We start from the raw sequence: 17,993 nt of genomic DNA, 5'->3' as shown, positions 1-17,993 counted from the left end.
AGGAGGCCGTTTGCTTAGCCGCCACCCAAGATCAACTTCGGAGCCACTTTCCTCGGGAGGGGAAAACGTCGCTGCTCTGACGGGACCCGAGTGGCTCCTGCAGGTGCCTGCTGTGAGAGATGCCGTCCCAGGCCTGAAACCAGTGATTGCTGGGGGCGGCTTGGGAGAGGCTGGTGATACCTGTGTGGGCCTCCTGTGGACGGTGATGTCATCGGGCCTCGCCTGGCTCCTGGGCGCCTGTCCTGAGAAGGGGGCAGCCGTCACAAGGGGGTGATACACAGGCCTGAACAGACAAGGAGTGTGCAAACTGTACTGTGAACATTTACCTTAAAAAAGTATTACCTTAAAAGTCATGGCCACCAACACTCTCCACATCCTCCCCTGCTCCAGACACTTATCCCACCATCCTTGCTGCTTTCTGAAGCCGCTCTGGAAGTTCTCTTTCATGAGGACTGTTACGAGGTATGATCAAAACCCCCCCGCAGTGGACGCAGCTGCGGGGCATTCCCCGACAGAAAGGCAGACTTGTAAGCACACGACACTGTGTCCTTATCCGCCTCATTCACCGGATCTGGCAACCTGCAACTTCTGGCTCTTTCCCAAAGACAAATGACCATGAAAGGTCGATGTTCTGAATCGGGCAGTAGGGCTCCAGCGCTCAGGATAGTCAGGCAGCCACAACAGCACAACTAAAGGTGCTCACTGTCTTTATTCCCGTAAGAGATTTTTAAAAAATTAAATGTTCACTGTATTTTTCAGTCACATCACGTAGGCTCTTAGGCTGGGTCTTTAGCCTTAGGCTGGGGACAGAGATGAGAATATCCCCTGACTGCCAAGCTCCCAGAGGCAGAAGGAGCCGGGGAAGTTTCTGGAGCTAGGAGGCACCCCTGGGTGCCCCGCGCTGCACCTATACAGCACCCAGTCACACCGCAGCACATTCTGATGAGGAAATTCGCTCTCAGGAACCGGCTTCCCCTTCTGCGCCTTCCAGTCCTGGGGAAAGGCCAGGGGCTGCGTTGCCTGGGAGACAGCAGAAGCATCTTGTCTGTGCAGATTTGGGGTGAGGAGTGGGGAAGGTTCCTCTGGGCCTGGGGACAGCTCCTTCTCTGGGAGCCCCTCTTCCAGTTCTGGTCCTCTCTCCCGGCTTGTACGTAACTGAGCTCAGCCGGTACAGGGCCAGTGCGAGGGGGATACAGGGTCAGAGGTGCGTCACGGCCAGAGCCGGCCAGGCTGGGAGTGAGCCTCCGTCCCTGGGAGGGCTCCAGGGTCAGGGAAGTGGGAGGAGAGTCTCGGGTAGGGACAAGGGCTGAGACTGGGATCCCCAAAGCTGGGACCTTCACACCTGCTGATGGGCAGACCTAGGATGTGACCTCTTGGGGCCCCAGTGCCTGCGTGTCAGAGGGGCTTCACCTCTCCCTGGGGTGCGTGAGGTTGGAGGTGCAGCCCCACCGACACCCCAGCAATGGGCGTGTGAGGAGAGGCGGGCTGGGGTTCCAGCTGCTCACTCATCAATGCTGACACCCGTGGGCCTGGCCTTGCGGCAGGTTCCGAGGTCCTCTGTGCTTCTGCAGGGACAGGGTGGAAGGACTTGCTGCCCGTGCGGTGCGAGACGACGCGGCATTCAGCCCGACCGGTGCCTCTGCGTGTTTACAAGTCAGCGTCAGACCGACCAGGCTGCCCCACACTCCACCGTGTGGGGAGTGTCTTCCCGCGCGGGTCTGGCCTGTGCAGGCACCCCCAAGCGAAGCCCACTCTCGAGCTTGCCACAGCCACAGCCTGACCCCTGGCCTCTCGGGCCTTCATTTTCTCCTCCGGTTGCTGACCGCAGGTGGCTGAATGAGGAAACTGAGGCACGTATGCTCTGTAGACGTGCACATGCCCATGGGACCCCAGAAGGGGGTGGCTGTCCGCTCTACAGAGGATCCTGTTCACATCTGGCAGCTCTGGTGCATCCACAGTCCTGGAGTGAGAATCACAATTTGGCTGCTCCGCTGTCCTTGACCTGTGTGTGAGAAGTGGTCAGGCACCCTCAGGCTCTGCATCTCACCGGCCCAGGGGCTCTGGGGTGCTGCTGTCACCAAAGGACAGCAGGGCAAAGCAGCTGCTGCTCCACCTTCTAGAGAGGGGAGTAAGCCCAACGTGGAGCAAACAGACTGAAGGCGCAGAGGTTGTGGCCGGCAGACCGTATCTGCCTGCAGCAGTGGGGACACCCAGCATCTCCACCTGGCGTAGGAGCGGCGGGCAGAGGTTCCCAGGTGCAGGGCTGGGATGAGGCCCATCACCCCAGCACCCAGGATGCCAGCTGCCGGCCGCGTCTGACCCAGCTCCAGCGTGGGTGTTGGATGCTGGGGTGGGCATGCACCTCGCAGTCCTGTCTGGGCCCTGGTTGCCTGCAGAAGCTGAGAAACAGAGCCTTCCTGGCTGGAGAGGCGCAGCACCCTGCAGAGCGCGGGAGGGACTGTCCCGCTGTTCATCACAGTTCATTGAATCTGGACACAGGGATGTTTGTGGCAGCAGAAAGCTGAGTGATTTGTAATAGCAGATGACAAACTCACACCAGCTTGTTTTTAATGACATCCAACAGAAGCCGGGTCCTGGACCCCTGGGGTTGGGGCTCGTCTCCAGTGTTTAGCAGAAATTCTTCTCTTCACACGGTTCCGGTGCCACCACGGGTGAGCAGGCTGCCCTCGCTGTCCCTCAGTGAGTCTCCGGCTGCCTGGACTGGCTCACCTTGACAAGCAGAGCTGCCAGCCCACGGCCCGGCCCCAAGCCTCAGCTCACAGCGTCTCCTCCAAGAAATTCCGGGCTTCCCCCACCTCCTCGGAAACCGCTGTCCCCTTCCCCGGGGAACTTCCCGTTACCCTTCCTCGTGTAAGCCAATACTCGGACAGGAGTTGGACCTTGTCCTTACCGTTCTGGGTACCCTAGAGCACCAAGCCCAGGCATCTGAGAAGTACAACGAGCAAGGCTGAAGTTTTCAAAGAGGAGCCCTATGGGTCCCAGGAGGCGCACACTGCCCGAGCTCCCCAGTGGCACCTAATCAAATTCCAGGAGAAATCTGGTAACGGCTGGGTCAGAGAACTGCGGTCTTCAGGCCCAGCGTGGGTCACGAGGGATCAAGCCGGCTTTTGCTTCAGCGAATCCCCCAGCTGGTAGCCAGGGGACAGGCAAACCTGGCCCCCTTTCACCTCTGGCTTTCAGTGATACACTGGGTTGACAGTCCCTTGGGCGGCCATGGGAGCAAGATGGAGATACAAAGTCTTTCAACAAACACACAGGGGAATTACGAGCCCGCCCTTGTGCCCAGGACCTAGCATGCACCCTGGACAGAGGCTCAGCCCTCAGGTCTGCCGTGGTCTGCCCATGACTTCCTCAGTTACGGGGGAAGATGACACCTGCAGTTGCATGGGACGGCTCATCTCTTGGGCCATCAGCCACCGTATACCGGTGAGTGATGCGGAGTCGTGCGCAGACCGAGGTCCAACTGCAGCTGCACTTTGCTCTGACCTTGGCCCTGACTGCCGGGTGCGGGCAGGGAAGTTCAGGGCCTGGGGAGAGTTCCTACTCCTCTCAGCCCCAGCCCCGCACCAGCTGACCCGCTATGACCCAAGCCCAGCGGTGACATCTATACAGACGCTGCCCACCCCCAGGCCACCCTGCTCTCAGAGCCTGAGTCACATCCTCCTTAGCAGCGTGGGGATGGTTTTACTTTGCAGTTAAGTAATCTTTAATAAGGTCATTAAAATGGGGGAGAAAGGCAGTGAGGTAACCACATGGCAGCGTGTCGCCAGAGATGACCACATCGACCCCAGGTTTCACGACCCCAGTGGAACCCAGCTGCTTCCAAAGGGCCCCTGGTGGACACTGTACCAGGTTCTCGTGACTGTCAGCGTGCCAAGGCTGGGCTTTGTCCCCTTCCTGCCTCCGACGCTGCTGGGGGCAGAGAGTTGGCTTGGAGAGTCTCGGCAGAAGTTAGACTTCGGAGCAGAGGGCAGGCTCTGGGGCCCTGGCTGTGCCCAGAACCCTGGAGGCTGGGAAACGGGGGGACCCACGAAGTTCACCTCCACCTCCTGGAGAGGATCCTGGGCCCCAGCGGCACTATGGTCCCTTCGTGGTTTGATGGCAACAAATTACATTCACTTTTAACCCAACTTCACAGTGGCTCCAGGATGTAGGAAAGTGTTAGCTCCACTTCAGGGACAGGACACAGATGCCAGGGAGGCGAGGTGGCTGCCCCAGGGGGCACTGCAGTGGTGATGTGACGGGTGGGTGCAGGCCCCCAGAATGTATTGCTGCAGCTCCTGCCGCCCTCCGAGGCCTCCTGGCCACATACTGCTGCTGCCCAGCTTGCCATCCAGCAGTGCTCACGGAGAAAACCAAAGACAAAGGCTTCCAAGGCCAGGAGCAGGTTTCTACCTTCCTTCTCCAACACACCAGGTCCTGGGTCCCAGCCCCACAGGGGGCTTTTCCCCGCACCAAGCATTGCCATCTCCCCAACCTGCGGCAGTGCCCTGCTTGCTGACTCTCAGTGTCCCAGAAGTCTTCTCTCAGAGCTTCTTCAACTGCCTCTCACCACAGCTGGTCTCTCCCATGCCTCCCAGTCCTTGATCTGGACAGCACAAGGCTGTGGAAAAATCCACAGGATAAAGGCCAAGAAAGCTGAGTTCTAGAACTTTCCACCAAGCATCACCATTATCTTTTAACAACAAAAGTATTCACATGCTTGGGCATGATCTCACAGAGAGCTTGTGTTCCAGGGCAGAACACAGGCTTTGGAAACTCAGATGAGTCTCCAACTGGCTGTCACGCTGCCTGAGTCACACTGCCCCTCTTAGTCTTTATCTTCTCACCTACCACTGATGGTTATGATGATGGCTGAGCCAAATTATGCCACACTGAACTCAGTGCTTGCCCGCTAGTGGTGCACTGTCAAGATGAGCACCTGCCCTTCCATCATGATAGGCAACTAGGACCTCAAACCTGTATTTATCTATCCATCCATCCTTCCATCTCTTCATCCATTCACCCATCTATCCACCCCTCATCTATCCAACCACCTATCCATCCATCTACCCATTCATCCATTCATCCGTCCATCTCTCCATCCATCTATCCACTCCTCATCTATTCAGCTATCCATCCATTCATCCACCCACCCATTTATTCATCCATCCACCCATTTATTCATCCACCCACCCATCTATTCATCCACTTACCTACCTATTCATCCACTCACCCACCTATCCATCCATCATCCACCTATCCATCCATCCATCCACCTATCCATCCATCCACCCACCTATCCATCCATCCATCCATCCATCCATCCATCCATCCATCCATCCATTCATCCACCCACCCATCTATTCATCCACCCACCCATCTATTCATCCACCCACCCACCTATCCATCCATCCACCCACCCATCTATTCATCCATCCACCCACCTATCCACCCATCCACCCACCTATCCATCCATCCACCCACCTATCCATCCATCCACCCACCTATCCATCCATCCATCCACCCACCTATCCATCCATCCATCCATCCATCCATCCATCCATCCATCCATCCACCCACCCATCTATTCATCCACCCACCCATCTATTCATCCACCCACCCACCTATCCATCCATCCACCCACCCGTCTATTCATCCATCCACCCACCTTTCCACCCATCCACCCACCTATCCATCCATCCATTCATCCATCCACCCATCCATCCATCCATCCATCCTTCCATCCATCCATCCATTCATCCATCCATCCATCTCTCCATCCTCCCATCCAATCTTGGTTCTTGATGCCTTTGGCTAGAAAGCCCTGGATTTCTGTAGTCCAAGTCCAATATTCTTACAACCCCTGCTACAGCTGTCCCTCAAATCCCTCCTTCTCCTCAACAGTAAGACCTTCCCCGTGGACCCCTCAGAAGCCCCTCTGCACTGCTCTTTGGCAATAGACCCCATGGAGAGCTTCAGGCTCACCTCCACATGAGACTTATCCCTCTGCCTCTTCCACCTCACGTACCCACATTCCAGAGCACGTTGTGTGACGGGGCTGGAGGTGCGGGCAGGAGGTGGAGGCGGAGTGGTCATCTCCTCCTACCTGGCTCCCGAGAGAACCAGACAAAAAGCCTCACTGCCATTTGTCCCCAGCCCAACGCAGAAGCTCTGAGAGGCCTCAGATCTTGCTCCCTTGGCACCACCTCTCACGGAGGAGCACGAGTTCGAGTTAAGGAACACGCAAAACCGCAGTCTGAGAGGGGAGTATTTCTTTTCTCATTCTTCCTTTGTTTTCAGAGGTGTCCAAGACTAAAGTTCTTTCAATATGTCAGGCTTTTCAAAAAATGATTAAAATGCACCAGATTATTAAACAGAGCTGCTTCAGACTTAATTTAGCAAACTGTAACATTTTTATCATTTTTATAAAACCCTTCTTAATGAAAACCGTCTGCAAATATCGAGGCTGAAATCATGTTTTCTCTGCATTTGTTATCCCTGAAGATGTTATTTCCAGATTTTACAGAAATAATAAATTTCATTTAGAAGTTTGGGCCTCTGCGGCGGTGCCGCACATCCCTGAATTTCCAATTTGCAGTGCAAGAAGCTAATCCCGCTGTAATTTTTCATACTTGCCAACTCCCAACCACAATTTCATGCCTTCCTCTCCCCTTTGAAAGTGCAGTACTTGTAGCAACATTCGACCCAGTGTGTTTATTTTACATGAGTCTGAAGAATGTTGTTCTAATAAGCATAAACATATTTTCTCAGTGACAAAATGTTTTCATCCTGCTGCTCCTGATTTCACAGGTCACCGCTTGAGACGCTTTCCCACGAGCAGTCTCCTCCGTCCACCGGCCTGGACGGGAGGCGTCCGGGCAGGACACACGCTGTGCGGGGTGGCACAAGTTTGCGAGTTAGGTCCGCCTGTCGGACAGCCAGGCCCGTCCTGGACGCCCCTCAGATGACACCTCATTAACTGAGGTGAGACTTCCAGCCCTAGGAATTATGGCTACCATAAAACTACCTCAAAAGTGGTTTCTCAGGTCCAAGGCCTGCGGCCTGTCTTGGTGGCCGCCCGGTGGCTTTCTTCCACGTGGGAAGCAGGGACAGCTGCAGCTCAGCGGCCCTGCGGCCCTGGTCTTGAGGTCATGACTGGACCACATCCAATGGGAATTAAGTCTGGCGGTGCAGCACGGTGCTGGGGGCGGGATCACCTGGTGTGCCCTTTCTGGCTTCCGAAGTCTTCCTCCACAGGTCAGGAGGGGTCACGAGGCCACCAGTCCTTCCCTGGCTCCTCCTGGAGGGCATCCTCTTCACTCAGGTGTCTCGGGAGATTTGGTGGGGATGATGGACCCCGAATCTAGAAAGCGTTCAGCTGGTTCACCAAACAGATCCGGCTGTGTCCCAGGTTACCACTTCAGTGTGGTTCAGCCTCCCCTGAAGCTACTGGGCCCCAGATGGGTTTGCACCCCACCCCTTGCTTTGCACTCAGCTCTTGGGCAGTGTACCCTCCACTCACTTGAAGCACCAAGTTTTTATCAAGGGTTGGCAGTCTTTTAGGGACCACCATCCCCTTCAGTGAAAAGTCATTTTCTGTCAGCAGTTTGAGGTGAATACTTCCTGTGTAACACCGTAAGTGTCCCCCAGCTGCTTCTGGGTGTTGACAAATGTCCTCTCCACCTCCTCTCACCACCAGAGTTAGATAGCCCGGCACGTTACTGCCTGTGGTCACGCTTTGTCTTCAACACCAAGGAAACTTGTGCCTGGGGACTTGATTCTTGTAGGTGACCGGCCTTCCTAAGACCCCAGTTCACTCAGCGAACTGCCCAGAATATAGTCCAGGGTCCCATAGTGGAGACTGGCTGGGCCCAGGTCTCTGGTGCTCCCACCCAGGGGCTCCAGCAGAATTCCCCACAGCCTTCTCCCCAGAAGTTCTGCGGACTCTGGGTTGAGCTGAGGTCACGGAGAACTTCCTGCGGTTTATGTCACATCCAGCCTCCTGCTCCCCATCAGGGCAAATACCCCCAACTGGCCCTGCCGCCAAACTAGCAATCTCCTGACCCCGTGCTGCGAAGAACAAAGGTCCAATTCAGCCTCCCGGGTGGGAAAGGGATCTCATTAAGGCCCTGGCAGCCGACGTGGGGGCCGACGTATTGTTTTTAGTGGAAAAACAAGAATTTGCTGTTATGTGTTAGATTAAAGGCTTTATCCAGGGGAATTAATCGGATTGCTACCAGCCTTCTGCGGTGCAGCCTTTGACTTCCCATCCTTGGAGAAGTCACAGACCAGGGTCTCGAATTGGTTCATTTCTCTTTCTGTTATTTAATGAAAGCCCAGAAAGCTCCAGCACAGCTCTCCTTCCTGGGGTGGCCGAGTGTCGCCTGTCACCTTTACACCCCACACACCGTGGTCTCCCAGCACCGGCCAGCGCCCCTACCCCTCGCTGGCCCCTGGGGCCATTGCCAGCTCCATCATCCTGAGACCCAGAGCGCTCAGGAGCTGTCATCGCTCCACGCTGCTTCCCCCGCACTCCGGACTCCGCAAACCTTAACTCTTTATTGCAGTGCCAGACACAGGGGAAAGTACATGACTGCAGGGGACACCGAGCTGTCACCTACCGGCCAGGCTCCCTCACCTCAGCCAGACAGGAGCAGAAACAGAGACTTGCTGGGCCCACGAGGCCTCCACGCCATCCCGCTTCGACACCATTTTAAAGTCTATGTTTTACAGTGAAATTGTACACTGACTTCTGTGCTACGTTTGTGTCCAGGTGAACAAGCTTTGAACAAGCGATTTCCAGCCGGTGCATACCTGTCATCCCAGCACTGTGGGAGGCTGAGGCAGGAAGATCATGAGTTCAAGCCCAGCCTGGGCAACTTAGTGACTCAGGGAGACCCTGTCTCAAAGTAAAAAATAAAAAAGGGGTGGGGATTTCACTCCACGATAAGGCCCTGGGTCCCAGCCCCAGCTCCCATGCCCTCAAATGTTGTTCCGCACCTCTAGGAAACAGAAGAGGCCTCACGATGCTGCCCCCTCCCGGAGCATTACCAGCACCTCAAGTCCTTGACAGGCTGTAAGAGCACTGCCTCCAGGAAGCCCTCCAGAGCCCGCCGCTTCTGAGAGCCATCTCATGGGTGGAGACTTTTCCCACCTGCCCCTCCATCTTGGCATGAATCTCCTTTTAGACAGGGAGCCATGCAGGGCTGGGGAGCATGGGGACCAGGGGGACCTGCCTCAGCAGGTGCATAGGAAAGCTGGCATCTGGGAAAGGTACGGCTCCAGTGACCCAGTGCCCGGTTCCTCCTGTATTCGGCACTTCTGCTGCGAGGGAGGAACTCGCCTGCCACCTTCGAGACGCACAGCATCCTGGGACAGGAGGGACTCTGTCCGCTGTCCACTGCCCAGGATGGGGGTGGGGCTCTTCCCCACTGTTTCTGGGAGGGCAATTAGTGCCGCCACTGTGCAAATCAGGGTAGAAGCTTCTCAAAGAAAAAGAAAGTCCATTCGGCCTAGCTCTTCCCCTTCTACGTATCTTCTTGAGAGTTAAAGACATCATGTTCCAGTGGTCTATGCACACCCATGTGTATAGCAGTGCAACTCCTAACAACTAAGTCTTGGAAACAGCCTCTACCTCCGTCAGCAGATGAATGGATAAAGAACATGTGGTACTTACACACAGTGGAGTACTACTCTGCCATAAAGAGGGATAAACTTGAATCATTTGTAGGAAAATGAGACCATAATGCTAAGTGAGACAAATCAGACAGACGCTTAAAAAAATCATATGGTTTCTCTTATATGCGATACCCAAAGTATAAATCAAGAGCAAAATAAAAGATAAGAGGTAGAGGGATAGATTTTCTGCCAAAAGGGAGGGGACCAAGAGAGGACGAGGGAGGGGAGGAGAGGAGGCTGGAGGAATGAAGACGTGTTCTGTATGCGCACCAGCTCCCCCCAGGAAGGTAATCATGTACTACCACCAGGTACCAGTGAAAAGGAGAATTCAAAAAGAAAAGGAAGGAAGGGGAGAGAGGAGAGAGGCAGAGAGAGGGGTGGAGGAGGCAGCTCCATGCCTGGGGACCCCGTGTGATGCACACAGCCTAGATCTCTGAGCCTCTGTGAGTGAGGGTCGGGGGTCACCTTGTGGGTTGTTGTGTGACAGACGGTAGTGAGGCAGGGGCTGGCTGGTGGGGCTTTTCCACCCTCTGCAGAAGCTGAGAAGTGGCCTGGAAGGTCACCCCCTCCCTGCTTCCTAGACCCTCATTCCTCATCTCTAGGACACCAAGTGACCCCCGCCAACCCCATGGACCAAGTCTGAAGTCCCCACTACAGGGCAGGTGACATCATTTCCTCCAAACTTTGCACAAGACGAAGGTCCTGCTGGGGGAGACAAAGCCATCGTGTCTGCTTGTGCCCCCAGTGCCCTCCCTCCTAGCCTCGGATGCCCCCCCCCCGAGGAGAGGGCACCTCTGACCTGCTCAGAAGCCACCAGGTCCTATCACAGGCAGGTGTGCAGCGGTTGCTGGGGACGGCAAGGGCTGTGAAGGGGTCGGCTCTCCACCCCACAGCAGGGTCAGGACAGAGGGAGAGGCTGGACTCTTGGCAAGGCGAGGGTTTCCCATGGCGGCTGCAAACCCCAGAAGCCGTGAGGGGAGAGACACAGAGGGACAGAGGGGCAGAGCCTGTCAGAGATGAGACTCTGGAGTTCAGTGGAGCAGCTTTCCTAGAGAAATGCACAGGGGCAGAGCAAGCGGTTCGCAGAGCAGGAGGAAAGATGGTGGCGGACTTCTGGGGGGCTCCTCGGCAGGGCCCGGGGCGTCACAGAGGGAAATGGAAGACGGGACCTCTGTCCTTGGTGCCATCATGGCCCACGTGCTCCCCTTCCGCAGCCCCTTGGGCTCCGGAGGCCTGGGCAGCAGCCCACGGGCACCCTGAACCCCGCAGCCCTGTGCACCGGGAAGGGAAGGCAAGGATGTGCAGCAGAAGCCGTGTGCAGGTGAGCGCGAGGTGTGGTCGAGATGTACGGTAAGTGTTTAAATTTTAAAAATTATTATGGTGAGGCACATTGCCACGAACCCCTTCAGAATCCTTCCCCTCACTCCAGCCACACTTGTGCCACCATCCCTGCCACTTTCCAAAGTGGTTCTGGAGTCCTCTTTCGTCTTTCTGAGGTATGATCAAAAATCCGGTGAGGTTGTGGCCGAATGTTGCCCAACACAAAGGTGGCTCGTGAAAGGTGACGCTGCGTCCTCGTCCACCTCACTCACCACGTCCGGCGCTGTGTGGCCTTTGTCTCCTCCTCAAAGTCAAAATGACCACGAGAGGGCAGTTGTGAATGGATCCAGGACAAGGAGGCAGCCGCGACAGCACAGGTAAAGACCCTCAGGACAGAGCACTCCAGAGCGGCTGCAGAACGTAGCAAGGGTGACGGAAGAGTGTGCGCAAAGCCTGGGGAGGCTGGGCGGGATTCGTGGCAGTGCGTCTTTTCCTGTGATACGTTGTTATTGACCCACACACCGCTCTTTTCAATAACACCGTCCTTTCCACCCCTCCCTTTCTGACAGGGGAGCCACCGGGGCTGCCTCACTACTGGGGTCCGGATGGTCCAGCATGGGGGGCGTGAGCAGCTCTGCATGTGGGGAGCCCTCACTCCTTAGGCTGCGGCCCACGCCCCTCTCTGGCAGCAGTGGGGACAGCGTGATGAGATCACTGTGGTCCGCAGCTGTGTGAGGCCCTCAGGCCTGCTCGGAGCGCACTCCCACACTTCTCTTGGAGTTAGGCAGCGTTTTCTCCGCTGGCTGGGTCTGAAGGGACCCGGCGAGATGACATTCCAGGCTTAGTAACGTTTCAGCCCTAATGAGCTGGAATTCTGGTGGTTTCTTTTAATCCCACTGTGTTTACCCCAATCAGCGATTGAAGGTTGGTCGGGATGGTTGTCATTTTCCTGTGATCCGCACGCTGGCAGGCCAGCCTGTTTTCCAGGAAAGGCCCTTCTTCCCGGGCTCCGAGGCGGCTCAGAGCATCTTCCAAGGGCGGGACAGCAGGTTGGAGCACAGGTCACAGCGGGGGTGCCTGGCTTCTCCTACAGCTCTACCTGCTCCAAGCACCTCAGCCCTGGCAGCTGGCGGGCCCGGGCCGTGCTCAGGAGCACCAGGTCTGGTGGCAGAGGGCACGCAGCCCTACTGCTGTGTTTGCTCCACCATACCACCCACAGCTGCCTGGGGCCATGTGTACGTCTGGTCCTGTGAGGTGTCAAGGGCTTGTGTCCTGGGGATTGGTCGTCACCCTCACAGTGTGGCCTGCCTGGTGTTCCTGAGGCTGGCTCTGGCAGCGATGTGGACAGCACCAGGCAGGCCCCTGGCTCCCCATGCCTTGTCCTGTGGGCATCACAGACACGAGGAACATCCAGGAAGGCTAGGATGGAGGCCTTGGGCTGTGGTGATGGCTTCGGAAGGGCTGTGGCACCAGGCAGGGCCCCAGCTCCTGTTGCTGTCCCCTTGTGCTGCCTGGAGGGCTAGGTGGCCAGGGACCCAGCCCACAGGGAGAGAGGAGATAACAGAAGCCAAGCTGTAGACTTTGCAGCAGCCCCAGCTCCTAGGCAGAGCTGCAGGGACACCCGACCTCTGTGATTGGACTTAGAATCAGGCCTGGTGACTCCACTTTGCAGGCGGCAATGGTGAGGCCCAGCTGGAGAGTGACAGAGCAGATCTTGCTCTGAGGGTAATGCTTCTGGGCTCCCTCGTGTATCAGCTATCGACGCTGTGTAACAACTCATCTGGAGCTTAATGGTGCAGACCACACACAGCTCTTTTCTCAGTACACCCTCAGGCAGGGGTCCCATCTGCTGAGCTGCATCCTCTCCCAGGTTTCACAAAGCTGCAAAGGCGAAGGCTAGGTCCTTTATCATTGGGGTGTTCAACGAGAAAACATCAGCTTCCAAGTCCATGTGGGCATCTGGAGAGTTCACTTCCTGGGCCCAGAACTCTCTGGACTTGGTTCTTTAAGGCCAGCAGAAATGAGCATCTGACCTCAAGTTTTCACCTGATGAAGCCTAATATTCCCTCTGAGGAACAAAACATCAGCAGCCGAGAACTCTGTTCACCCCCTTGCCCTGTCTCTGGGCAGGAATTCGAGTTCCCAAACTGAGGAGGGCAACTACACTGGCCTTGGGCACACGGAGCTGGGGCTATGGATCGTAGTGGAGTCTGCCGCCCTGTGTTCCTTCATGTATTCAGTCAACAAACACCCTGAGATGCTGGCACAGCTACCTCTTGATGTCTGAGTCCCTGACTCCTGCAGGCAGGAAGTCCTGAAAGCCCAGAGGGAGACCTACCCATCACACGCATGAGTGTTACCTGATTCTCTGGACCCAGGAGACCCGCAGAAGCCCTGGCCTGGAACTCTGTTTGCAGCCAGGTGCAAGGTTCTCATCACTTGTCCCAGGTCCACTCTAGTCTACCTGCTCAGTGCTTTGGGGACATCATCCCCTCTCTGCGGCCCCAGACACTCATCCTGCTATGAGGTGATGGGGGAGCTGGCCATAGAGACACAGGAAGACCCCGATCGGCAGCTCTGAATCCTGGGGTCCAGGCGGCCAGGTAATGGGGGAAGCATGGGGCCAGCAGTAGAGACTGGACAGAAGCTGTCCCATCCACCGTTTCCCTCTGCGCCTTCCTGAGCTTGTTTGGCTTTGCTGATCTGAAAAGCTTCCTCACTTTCACTAAAAGAGCAGACAAGCCTGGGGTTGCCTGGGACTGGGGCTACAGGGCATTTAGCTGGACAACCCGAGGGGCAGCTGCCACCCGGCCGGTCACTGCCACCAAGAGGAGCACCGAGATCAGAGGCTGTGGGGCCCCGGGGAGCCGTGGGCAGCACCCCAGTGACCAAGGCCTGCTCCCCACCCTGCCGCTTATAAGTCACACTCCTCACCCTGTGTATACCAAGCCTGGGCTGGCCTCCACGTGGCTCCAGGGTCACCAGGATGACGGATGTTTTAATTTGCCTTCCACGAAGCCAGCCCACCCTGAGGCCTTGGGTGGCTGTCTCCTTGCCTGCCCTGCCAACCTGGGGAGGTGGGGAGCGCGGCCATCCTGCTGTGTGTGTGCGAGTGGGGCAGGCAGACACGGGCAGAGGGCTCTAGTGGGCTGCTGGGGAAGCCTGGCTCCTGGCCCTGCCTGTCCAGCCCGTGCCCAGCGTTCCTGGAATTCACACTTGCAGGACTTAGGGTGGGACCCAGGCTGCGGCCCAGGGGAGCCTCTACACCCCAGACCCGAGCTCGCGCTCAGAGCTCACACAGCTGCACGGGGAAAGGTTTCGTGTTTTACGAGGGAGCTCCAGCTTGTTAAATTTTACAGCGACAGGAAACTTGTAACCTCACTTAGTAATTACAAGGGTCTGGAGCGAGTGCACCCCGTAAAGTCAGCGGCCCATGAGGAACTGGTTGGGGCGAGCCCAGGCCACTTTTTCAGATGTGAGAATGGGCGATGCTGGGACCCTGGGTGCCCAGAGACCCCGACAGAATGATGGCTCCATGCCGCCTCCCTCTTCAGCAGGGCGTCCGTGGAGTGTGTGAGAGTGGGGCACTTTGGTAGGAGGCTGAGAGGGAGGACAAGCACCACTCTGCCTCTGAGCCTGCCTGGCCCCCTGATGCTGTGCAAAGGCCATGTCACAGTGCGGTGGGCCTTAGGATAATCACCCCTAAGGGAGTCTGTGTTCCGAATGCCTAGAACCTGTCACTGCCTTACTTATGCGGCAGAGGGGCTTTGCAGGGATCCAGTTAAAGAGTTTGAAATGGACAGATGGTCCTGAATCGTGCCCGGCCCAGGGCAACTACAAGGGTCACGGGGTCATCATGTGGTCACACAGCTCCAAGCTGGAAGATTCAGGGACACTGGTCTCCCCCAGAGCCTCCGGAGGGACACCCCCTTTGTACCCCCTAAAACCCACTTTGGAGTTCTGACCTCCGGAACTGTAAGGTGAATTTGTACTGACTCAAGATGCCACCTTTGCAGCAAGGTATTCCACTCCCAGAGAAAACCAAAGCACCAGTGTTACAGACTTCATGTCTGGGTCTCCTCAGGAAGTCCAGTCTTGAGACCCTAACCCCAAGGTCGCAGCCTTAGCAGGTGTGCGTGTGCGGTTAGGTCCTGCCGGTGGGGCCCTTCTGAACGTCATCAGCGCCCTAGAAAGCGGCTCCAGAGAGCCTGCCTGCCTTCTGCCATGTGTAGACACAGCGAGAAGAGGGCGGTCAGCAGACGAGGAGATGAGCTCTCACTGACCCAAGACTGTCCTTTGCCTTCATTTTGGATCTGCCAGCCGTGGAATGATAACAAATACATTCCCGTTGTTTCTAAGCCTCCCAGGCCGTGGTATCTTTGTTACAGCACCCTGAGCTGACTGGTACAGAAATTGGTACCAAGAAGGGGGGCGCTGCTGTAACAAATACTAAGAAGGTGGCCCTGGGGGTGGGAGAGGCTGGAAGTGCTGGAGGTGCGCTAGAAATTCGATGAGGTCCTTGGAAGCCAGGGGCTTGTTGCTACCGGGCAGTCTTTGCTGTGAAATGGAGACAGTCTTGGCTGGGCTGGGTCCGTGTTCAGTGTGCGGAGTGAGCAGGGAAATCGGGCATTGCGCTGAGGTGACCCCGAGCCCAGCGTTGACGGTGACATCCTGCTTCTCCTCACACCTTCCTAGGAGAACGGATCCCACCTACACTACGGAAGCCCGGGTGAGAACCCCGAGGAAGCAGCTTCTGCAAGGGGCAGGCAGTAAGTGAAAGGTGGAATTGTTATGCAAAAAAGGAATGGGAACCTGAAGGCGGGGACATTCTCTGCCTGGTCCTGTTGCAGACAGTGGGGAGCATGTTTAGGAAAAAACGCGAAGGGCGGAGCAGCTGAGGGCCATGAGCCGTGGGCCCAAGCAGCTGCCTCAGGGAAGGCAGGCTCTGGCCTTCAAGCAGGGAGGCCTGAGCATGGGGAGTGCTGCCCAGGCTGCCAGGGCTGCTCCGTGTGGCCAAGGGGGCACGCAGCTCACTGTCAGCCAGCCACATGGGCCTACCCAGGGCTGCAGGGCAGGATCCCTCACCGTCTGGGAGCCCAAAGCTGTCCAGGAAGCTGCGAGGGCCGAGCTGGTGCTCAGCGGGTGCAGAAGGTGGACCCCCACCCAGCGGGTCCAGGGCCTCACCCACCCTCACCCTGCAGTAGGTCAGACAAAGGGGACGTTGTGAGGCCTCACCAAGCTCGCCTGTGGACTTTCCCCGACTCCTCACTCTGCTTCTCTGCCCTTCCTCCTTCTTGGGTGGGGATGTCTGCCCCAGGTCTGTCCCGGCTGTGTATGAGAGCACAGAGCCCCTTTGCTTTCCTGCAGTCACGGCTGGGGAGCCATCTGCCTAGAGTGCTGCAAATGAATGCTCAGTGTACTCACATGACAGAGGGGCAGGGGACCTCTCTGGGTGTGTTACAGAGGCCGCACCTCCTCATTTCCTCACACTGGGCCTTCGTTTGCAGCACGTGAGTTGAGGGGTATGAATATCCAGTCCATAACATCTGCTCTGGCTCCCCAAAATTGCATCCACTTCTCACAAACAGCGTTTATTCTCTTCCAGCGGTCTCCAAAGGCCCCACTCATCTCAAACCCTGAAATCTAAAGCTCCATCTTGGTATCATCCAGATCAGCACGGGCAGCTCTAGGCAGATGGCCCCCCAGCCGTGACTGTAGGAAACCAAAGGGGTTTGTGTCTCTCAGACTCAGCTGAGAAGGGCCACACCACGCCAATGTGGCCACAGCAGCCATGTCGCCGGCTCCCTGCTGCCCGTCTCTTCCTCTCGGCCTCCCTAACACCCCAGCCTCCAGCCTCGTCACCATTGTCTCTGCTGCTCACCTTGTCTCTGACCAACCATCGGGGTGCAGCTCGAGGCAGGGACCTTGAGGGGTTCTGTGACTTTTACAGGTGCCACAAACACAGCAAAAGACAAAGCCACCCTGCAGGAGAGCCCCTCCTCAGGGGCCTTGGAGGGGGACAGTTTGGGGTACAGAGTGATGTGGGTAGCGGCAGAGCTGAGGCAGCCTTAGGGGCAGGACAAGGAGTCCGGCAGGCGAGAAAGCTGCACGCGGGCGAATTAGCGCGGAGCTTCCTGACCATGGCAACAAGCTGGCCTCTGCTCCTCACTCTCTCTCTCTTTTAATCCACTGAACAAATATTTATTGAAGCTGCCTCTTTGCCCTTAAGTTCTCTTCTTTACACACACTGTTTGCTGTAATCATCACCGCTACTCCACGAGGTTTGTGTGGATTGTATCCCAGTGTTACAGAGGAATAGACGCAGGCTGAGAGAGGTTCAGACCCTGGCCTGCAGATCTGCAGCCCAGGAGGGGAGCTGAGCTCAGGTCGCCCCCATCCTGTGGCCACACGGAGAAGCAACAGGGGCTGGGAGTCAGGAGCGGAAGGAGTGTCAGATGCAGAATGTCGGCAGCTGGCCAGGGACAGACAGACAGCTGCCTCGGAGCCCTCGTTTTGCACCCTGACCCAAACCGAGGTCTGCAGACCCGGGCACAGAGCTGTGGGAGTCAGGGAAGTCAAGGAGAATATTTTTATTGCTGTGTTTTCCTTTTAATAACAGTCTAAAAATATGTTAGCAGTTATGAAAGCAGAGCTCCTCTGAAGCGTCCTTCACATGGAGGGCTACAGTTGCTGGGAGGACTCGTTCATCTATTTTAGGGGATCTCTGAGAACACTGTTTCCTTACAAAAGGGTTGAGAGAAAGAGCTGAAGGAGAAACTTCTGGTCCCAACCAAGAAGGGCAGCGCCTTCCTCTCCAGCTCCTTTTACAAAGAGAAAAGCCCAGAATAACAGAATGAGTGAACCTGGGCATCCGGAAAGGTGGGCAGGAGGGGCTCGAGCTCCCTGGTCCTCTTTCCCTCCCATGAAGTATGCTTGTCATCCTCGTTATGGATGGGCACAGACCAAAAAATTAAAAAAAGGCTGCTCCCCTG

At 56.5% G+C, this 17,993-nt stretch overlaps 1 long non-coding RNA gene across 1 annotated transcript; it reads right to left on the bottom strand.

Annotated features, from left to right (window-relative positions):
- Positions 1 to 703: 703 nt before the first annotated feature.
- On the bottom strand, positions 704 to 4,643 carry LOC106147276. The gene is made up of 3 exons (XR_001232090.1): positions 3,871 to 4,643; positions 1,506 to 2,002; positions 704 to 1,020 (listed from the first exon to the last, which is right to left on the bottom strand). It is a non-coding gene; the product is annotated as an uncharacterized LOC106147276 (long non-coding RNA).
- Between the last annotated feature and the right edge of the window lie 13,350 nt (positions 4,644 to 17,993).

The sequence above is a fragment of the Chinchilla lanigera genome, unplaced genomic scaffold (genome assembly GCF_000276665.1).
Source record: "Chinchilla lanigera isolate Chin_1 unplaced genomic scaffold, ChiLan1.0 scaffold00137, whole genome shotgun sequence".
Classification (NCBI taxonomy): Eukaryota; Metazoa; Chordata; class Mammalia; order Rodentia; family Chinchillidae; genus Chinchilla; species Chinchilla lanigera.
Note: the sequence above shows the minus strand (reverse complement) of the source record. Positions and strands in the feature narration are given on the sequence as shown.